General features: G+C 42.3%; 2 pseudogenes; both read right to left on the bottom strand.

Moving 5' to 3' along the window:
- LOC111950144 (protocadherin gamma-A11-like) overlaps positions 1 to 7,369 on the bottom strand; it is a 105,486-nt pseudogene that overhangs the window by 23,113 nt on the left and 75,004 nt on the right.
- On the bottom strand, positions 4,669 to 6,971 carry LOC111950151 (protocadherin gamma-C5-like; annotated as a pseudogene).

The raw sequence follows: 7,369 nt of genomic DNA, 5'->3' as shown, positions 1-7,369 counted from the left end.
CCCAATAATAACTTTTGCAGACTAATCTAGTTGATATTCATTATTAATGGTAACCACTACTAGGGGTGCAGGTCCTCTACTAACAGGGTTTGGGTGAGGAGCGGTGATTGGTATACTCAGGTGAGTTATTCATTAACATCCTATAAACCGTTCACCTGAACATCGCTGTGTGCCTACGCATAAGATGGCGTGCCTTTGTCTCTCGCACATACATCAAATTTGTAAGAGGGACCAATTTCGTAATCTAACTCGTGTGACAATGTTATTTCTCCTGTCTCTTCGGTCGATAGCAAAACGTTTTTTGCACGTCATCTGGTGTTTGTGACTCGAACTGAAATAATACATAGCACTGTTAGAGCCCTCATCTAAATCGTCAGCTTTAACAGTCAATACTAACGTTCCAGGATTGGTATTTTTCACTAAATGGATCTCATAACAAGTCTTGCTCAAACTTGGTGCGTTGTCATTGATATCTTAAACGATAACTGTAAATATTTCGCTTATTCCCACAATCTAGCCAGGAAGAACAGTCTACATCAAATGCTGTAAGAAATTGAGATGGGGGAACCGAACTGTTTTGTCTTGTCAGTCGGTGCAATTTTCGAAAGACAAGTTCGAGGAAATCTTTCGTTCCGTCAACATATGCTATCTCTTAACATTCACTTGGGAAGAAAGTTAGTTTGTATGCCAAGGGGGTTGTAAGTAGTGCGCATAATTTGCTCCAACATCCGGTCCTGTGCCGTTTCCAACGGAATTACATTTGCCCCTGGTAGACGATTGATTCACGCCACACTTACACTCCGTGTTTTCATCTCAGACTTGAAACGTGGAGAGTTGGTCTTTCATATTATCATCGCCAGCATATTTTCTAACCTCACTTCGATAAAAACTTGAAGTGGATCCTTCAATGATAACCACTGCAGAAGATAACAAACAACTCGGCTGGGGCTTTTTCTTTGGTTCCGAACCTCAAAGAACTCTTCTTGTCTATCCGTTCATTTAACAGGATGAGCTCGGCCCTTTTTTTTCCCAATTATTATGCACCAGCGGGAAATATTTGCTTCCAGGAACTCCCCGGGGGCTATCCGCTTTCAGTTTGGCGATTCAGGGAGTCTTGAGGAGAATGTCAAAAGCCCAAGTCCTAGCTAATAATTTCCCAACAAACAGGAAGGCTTCCACGATCAAGCTTCCTCGGGTAATAGGGTGTATCGAGTCTGCGCCTCTAATTGTATCACAGAAGAAAGAACTCCACTAAGCTGCCCAGCCTGGAAAAATATTAATCTTGGACTGCGACTAGCGTCCACATCTCCACAAATAGCGTGCAATAGATAAAGCACTTGATCCGTCACACATCGCAAGAGAATGCAATGCAATTACTAAATACCCAGGAATTGCTGAAATGAACGGCTAAATCCAATACTTGTACATCGATGTGAGCCCAGCTATGTCTCTCCCAGCTCTGTTCATTGTAGGGGATATGGTGTTGAGGCTGGGGGAGGGACTAGATCTCTTTGTACAGTTCGACACATGATTGGTTTACAGAGCTCCAATAGATTACTATTAGGAGCAGCTCTGAGTTAAAGTAACAGTGGAGCCAAAGATTTAGGCTGAGAGTTCATGTAATAGGCAGGCATAGAGATAGAGATGAACTGGCTTGATTACTTTGTATTTTAGTGGGGCACACAAATCATAGGATAATCATTTGAACTGAATCTTTGTTTATGTCCTAAAACATGCATTTATCAATGGGATATTTGATTAAACTGGATATGTGGTCAAACTGGGATAAAACTGGAAGAGTGTAACACTGTAGATGTAGGACAGTTTAGGGTTTCACGAATTGACTGTTACAAGATGCACATGTGGAACCTTTCATTTTGATCCATAAGTCGCACTGCATTAGTATTTGGCTATGATCTTTTTTAGGCAATGTATGAGTTATTTTAGTGTATTTTGGAGAAGCAATACTTTCAGAAGAACACATGAGAAATTCTTGGCTACAGATAATTTGCATGTAGGCCTATATGATATTGCTGAAAAACACTGTTTTAAATAGCACAAAATCCTATAACAACATAAATAAGGTATGCCGTTGAGTCAGAATCAATGTGCTGGAAGAACGCGTACATTTGTTTTCACGTTCAGCACCACGGTAGTGGTCGTCACTAGTTACCATAGCCACAAAGTCATAAACCCTGCCCATTTCTACAATTTACCTTCTTAAAATGTGATTTTAAACCTAACCCTAACCTTAACCACACTGCGAACCTTATGCGTAAACAAAACCTTAAATTAAGACCAAAAAGCCATCTTGGTGTTGTGGCTGTGGTAACTTTTGGATACTGAAGGTAGTGGACAGCGCCAAAAGGAACCACTGAAGCTTGTTCTCAGAATAGACGTGAAATAGTAAACATATATTTGTGACGCACAAATTGGTGTGATAAAGTAAATGACCAAAAGTATGTGGGCACCTGCTCGTCGAACATTTCATTTTATGGGCATTAATATGGAGTTGGTCCCCCCTTTGCTGCTATAACAGCCTCCACTCTTCTGGGAAGGCTTTCCACTAGATGTTGGAACTTTGCTGCGGGGACTTGCTTCTATTCAGCCACAAGAGCATTAGTGAGGTCGGGCACTGATGTTGGGCGATAAAGCCTGGCTCGCAGTCAGTGTTGCAATTCATCCCAAAGGTGTTCGATGGGGTTGTCAGGGCTCTGTGCAGGCCAGTCAAGTTCTTCCACACCAATCTCGACAAACCATTTCTGTATGGACCTCGCTTTGTGCACAGGGTTATTGTCATGCTGAAACAGGAAAAGGCCTTCCCCAAACTTTTGCCACAAAGTTGGAAGCACAGAATCGTCTAGAATGTCATTGTATGCTGTAGCATTAAGATTTCCCTTTACTGGAACTAAGGGGCCTTGCCCGAACCATGAAAAACAGCCCCAGACCATTAGTCCACATCCAGCCAACTTTACAGTTGGCACTATGTATTGGGTCAGGTAGCATTCTCCTGGCATCAGCCAAACCCAGATCCTGTCGGACAGCAAGATGTTGAAGTGTGATTCATCACTTCAGAGAACCAGCAGATGCTTGGCATTGTTCATGGTGATCTTATGCTTGTGTACAGCTGCTCGGCTATGGAAACCAATTTCATGAAGCTCCCGACAAACAATTCTTGTCCTAATGTTGCTTGCAGAGGCAGTTTGGAACTCAGTAGTGAGTGTTGCAACCGAGAACAGATGATTTTTACACGCTACGTGCTTCAGCACTCGGCGGACCCATTCTGTGAGCTTGTGTGGCCTACCACGTCACGGCTGAGCTGTTGTTGCTCCCAGACGTTTTCCACTTCACAATAACAGGACTTACAGTTGACCAGGGCAGCTCTAGCAAGGCAGAAATTTTACAAACTGAGTTGTTGGAAAGGTGGCATCCTATGACTGTGGTATGTTGAAAGTCACTGAGCTCTTCACTAAGGACTTTATACTGCCAATGTTTGTCTATGGAGATTGCATGGCGGGTGTGCTCGATTTTATACACCTGTCATCAATGGGTGTGGCTGAAATAGCCAAATCCACTAACTTGAAGGTGTGTCCACATACTTCTGTATATATATTGTATGTTACATTTGGTATGGTTACATAAGACAGATGTTACTTAAGGCAAAAACAAAAGTAGGGTGGTTGGTCGAGTGGATGGTTGGGCATATAACGCGAACGTCTAGCAACCCAAAGGTGTGCAAGTTCAAATCTCATCACGGACAACTTTAGCATTTGAACTAATTACTTTTTACAACTAATTGCCCACTTTTAAACTACTTACTACTTTTTAGCAACGTTGCAACTACTTAACATATTAGCTAACCCGTCCCCTAACCCTTTAACCTAACTTCTAAACTAAATCTCATAAGTATTTCAAATGAGTAACATTCCATACGAAATGGGCGATGGACATTCACAAATTAGTACGTACCATAGGAAAGGTAACATATCATACTAAAAGGAATGTCTCGGATTTACGTACAGAATAATACAAAATGCTGTGAGACCAGGTTGACCACTGACGTTAGACAGCACAGCACAAAACCACTCAGGACATGGAAAGTTCAATTAATGCTTGAAACCTCACGTGAAAAGTGTAAAGGAAAGCAAATTAACTGGAAAAAAAGAAGCTCCTAATGCTATACATTTTATTTTCATTGCATATTACAGGAAAAGTGTTTACGAAACCAAGCCGTATTATGCATTGTACGACATATAAATATATGGGAACAATAGCAAGTTTAATAACTTCCATTTCAATTACCAATTCAAACAATGTGCTCACCTGTTGGCTCTCGAACGTCCACGCACTGTCAGGTAATGATGCATCAAGCACGTTTATCATGTCCTGAAAGTCAGTGGTGCTGCTGGGCTTAACGAGGGTGAAATCACTGAACTCGGACACTGGAGAGAGACACGACCTGAAGGACTGGCTCTGAGACAACATGTCCCCTCCCAGGACCTCCACATACTTAATAGGGCCGTCAGTGTTGAGCTGGAGCTGCAGGTTTTCTGTTTGGATTCTTGTATCCGTCAGAGTCAGCCCGTCTGATACAGCAACTCGAGCTGCTCCTACTGTTTCTTAACGCACTTCACCACTAAGATGAGAAAGTCAACAAAGACAAAACGGACACTGAGGCAGAGAGATGTCAAATAAAAGGTGATTTTACTGTTTCTCTTGCTGGGCTCGGCTGTTTCTGGCGGAAGTCCGAGATGGGCTCGTGGAGCCCGTCCTCTAACAGTATGTTGACCTGTGACTGTGGCGGACTGGACCGGCTCCCCATTGTCCTGTATCTCTATAAGCAGCTCTGAGAGGAGTCATCCTGCTCTGAAACAGCGCGTTTAGTCTCACCTCCCCTGTGTAAAGATTCACACTGAACAGAGACGAGTCTGTGGCCTCCACAGCCTATAGGAAATCCAGGCGTTATGACCCGAGTCTGCGTCCACTGCCGATATCTTAGTGGTGAGGTGGCCTGCTTTAGCGGACCGGGGCATCTTCTGATGGGAGACAGAGCCCATGACAGTGGAAGGGTAAATAACAGCGGGAGCATTGTCGTTCTGGTCCAGGATAAAAACATGAACCGTGACGTTGCTGCTCAGAGACGGAGAGCCGTGGTCCTTTGCCTGGACCTGTATCTGAAACACCTTCAGTTTTCTCATAGTCAAACGAGTGCATGCTGTAGATGCTGCGTTATCTGAGTTTATGTAAATATAGGACGAGACAGACACGTCTTGTACTTTAGAGTCTAATATAGAATAAGATATCTTCGCATTCTCTCCTATATCTGGATCTGAAGCCGGACACTGAACACATTATTGATCCAGCAGCATTGTTCTCTCTGACGTAAACAGTGTAAGAAGGTTGGGAGAAAACTGGAGGGTTGTCATTAACATCTAAAATACGAACATTAATTGTTTTTCTAGAGTTGAGAGACGGTGTTCCGGAGTCAGAAGCTTTAATTTCGACAGTGTACTCTGGATTTTTTTCTCTATCCAAACTGGTGTCCGTAACCAACGCGTAGTTGTTAGATACAGATGGTTTTAATTTAAAAGGTAAGCCTGGCGCTATATTCAAGTTGACGTTGCCATTATCTCCAGAGTCTACGTCCTTGGCACTTATCAAAGCTATAACTGTTCCAACAGGCGCGTCTTCACTAACAGGACTAGGCTGAGACTTAAAAATTATCTCTGGGGAATTGTCATTCAAATCCARAATTTCAACATTAATAGTACATAGGCCTTGCATTGGTGGAATGCCTTTGTCTGTGGCAAGAACATCAATTTTAAACGAATTTCTCTCTTCATAATCTATCTCTCCCTTAACCACTATTTCGCCAGTTTGGGGATCAACAGTTAAAAGGTTCTGTAGGGACTCTGAGGTGTGTGGTCCAAATGAGTAAACGATCTCACGATTGACTCCATCATCACGGTCGACTGCMTTTACAGTGACAACGATAGTTCCTGGTTGTGTATTTTCAACCACTTGGATATCATATCCACTTTCCTCAAAGATGGGTGCATTATCGTTTATGTCTTGTACCCGAATAATAATTTCTGCTGTGCCCGATCTAGCAGGATTCCCACCATCTACGGCTGTTAGAAGCAGGCTGTGTACGGACTGTTTTTCTCTGTCCAATACCTTTTCTAAAATCAATTCGGATACTTTTGACCCATCTTTATTTGTTTTAATATCTAGCACYAAATGTTCATTTTTACTAAGTGTATATGWGCGTAAAGAATTGGAGCCAACGTCGGGGTCRTGTGCTGATTCTAAACGAAATCTTGCGCCTGGTAGTGTGTGCTCCGCAATATTTAAAACATGTCTATTGCTTTGAAAAAGTGGTAAATTGTCATTTATGTCCTGAATTTCGATCTCAACACGATACAGCTGTAYTGGGTTTTCTATAATAGCCTCTAAAGGCAACAGACACTTGGCATTTCCTCCACAAAGACTTTCTCTGTCTATCCTCTCATTAACAACGAGCTCGCCTTTTCCCAAATCCACACTGAAATACTGCTTACCACCCTCGGAAGCTATTCTAAGTTTACGATCGGAAATCTCAGACAAATTCAAACCCAGATCTTTAGCTATATTCCCAACAACGGATCCCACACTCAGCTCCTCCGGGATGGTGTAGCGCGTCTGCGCTTCTATTGTATTCCCCAGGAGGAAGAYAAGCAGAAGCCGCCGCCATAGGAAAACCTTTATCTTCATTAGAATCCTCATTTCCATGAATGATGATCSCTTGGACTTCGTAAAGGTCTTGGTTTGTAATACATTGCAATATAATCCCAGTTCCTAAAATATATTATTCATATAGAATTGAACACCGTTTTAAATATTAGTCCTATCTTTCAATATGAGCGCGGCTCTGTCTCTCCCAGCTCTATGCATTGTAGAATGGTAGATTCCAGTAGCCATACCTAAAATAAAAAGCAGGCTTCTCGACGACGCTAGGCTTATGGTGCTGAGGCTGGGGGAGGGACTAGATCTCTTTGTACAGTTCAGCACATGATTGGTTCACAGAAKTCCAATGGATTATCATGACGAGTWTCTCAGCACTGGCAGTTAAAGAAACAGTGCTGTTATGAGCAGTAGTGATGTACTGATGTGTCCATTCACTCCTCAAAATTGGGGTCTGTTACTGCATTGGCATTTATGGTTTACCTTCATGTACAATAAACAAACAAATAAATAGCCTACATAAACACTTGCCAAAGTGTAAAAGAAAGCCATTTCATGAAAAATGAATAGCCTGTATAGTGCATTCCAGAAAGTATTCAGACCCCCTAATATTTAAAACGTGTTCAATTCTATATGAATAATATAT

Source organism: Salvelinus sp. IW2-2015, linkage group LG23 (genome assembly GCF_002910315.2).
Source record: "Salvelinus sp. IW2-2015 linkage group LG23, ASM291031v2, whole genome shotgun sequence".
Lineage (NCBI taxonomy): Eukaryota > Metazoa > Chordata > Actinopteri > Salmoniformes > Salmonidae > Salvelinus > Salvelinus sp. IW2-2015.
Note: the sequence above shows the minus strand (reverse complement) of the source record. Positions and strands in the feature narration are given on the sequence as shown.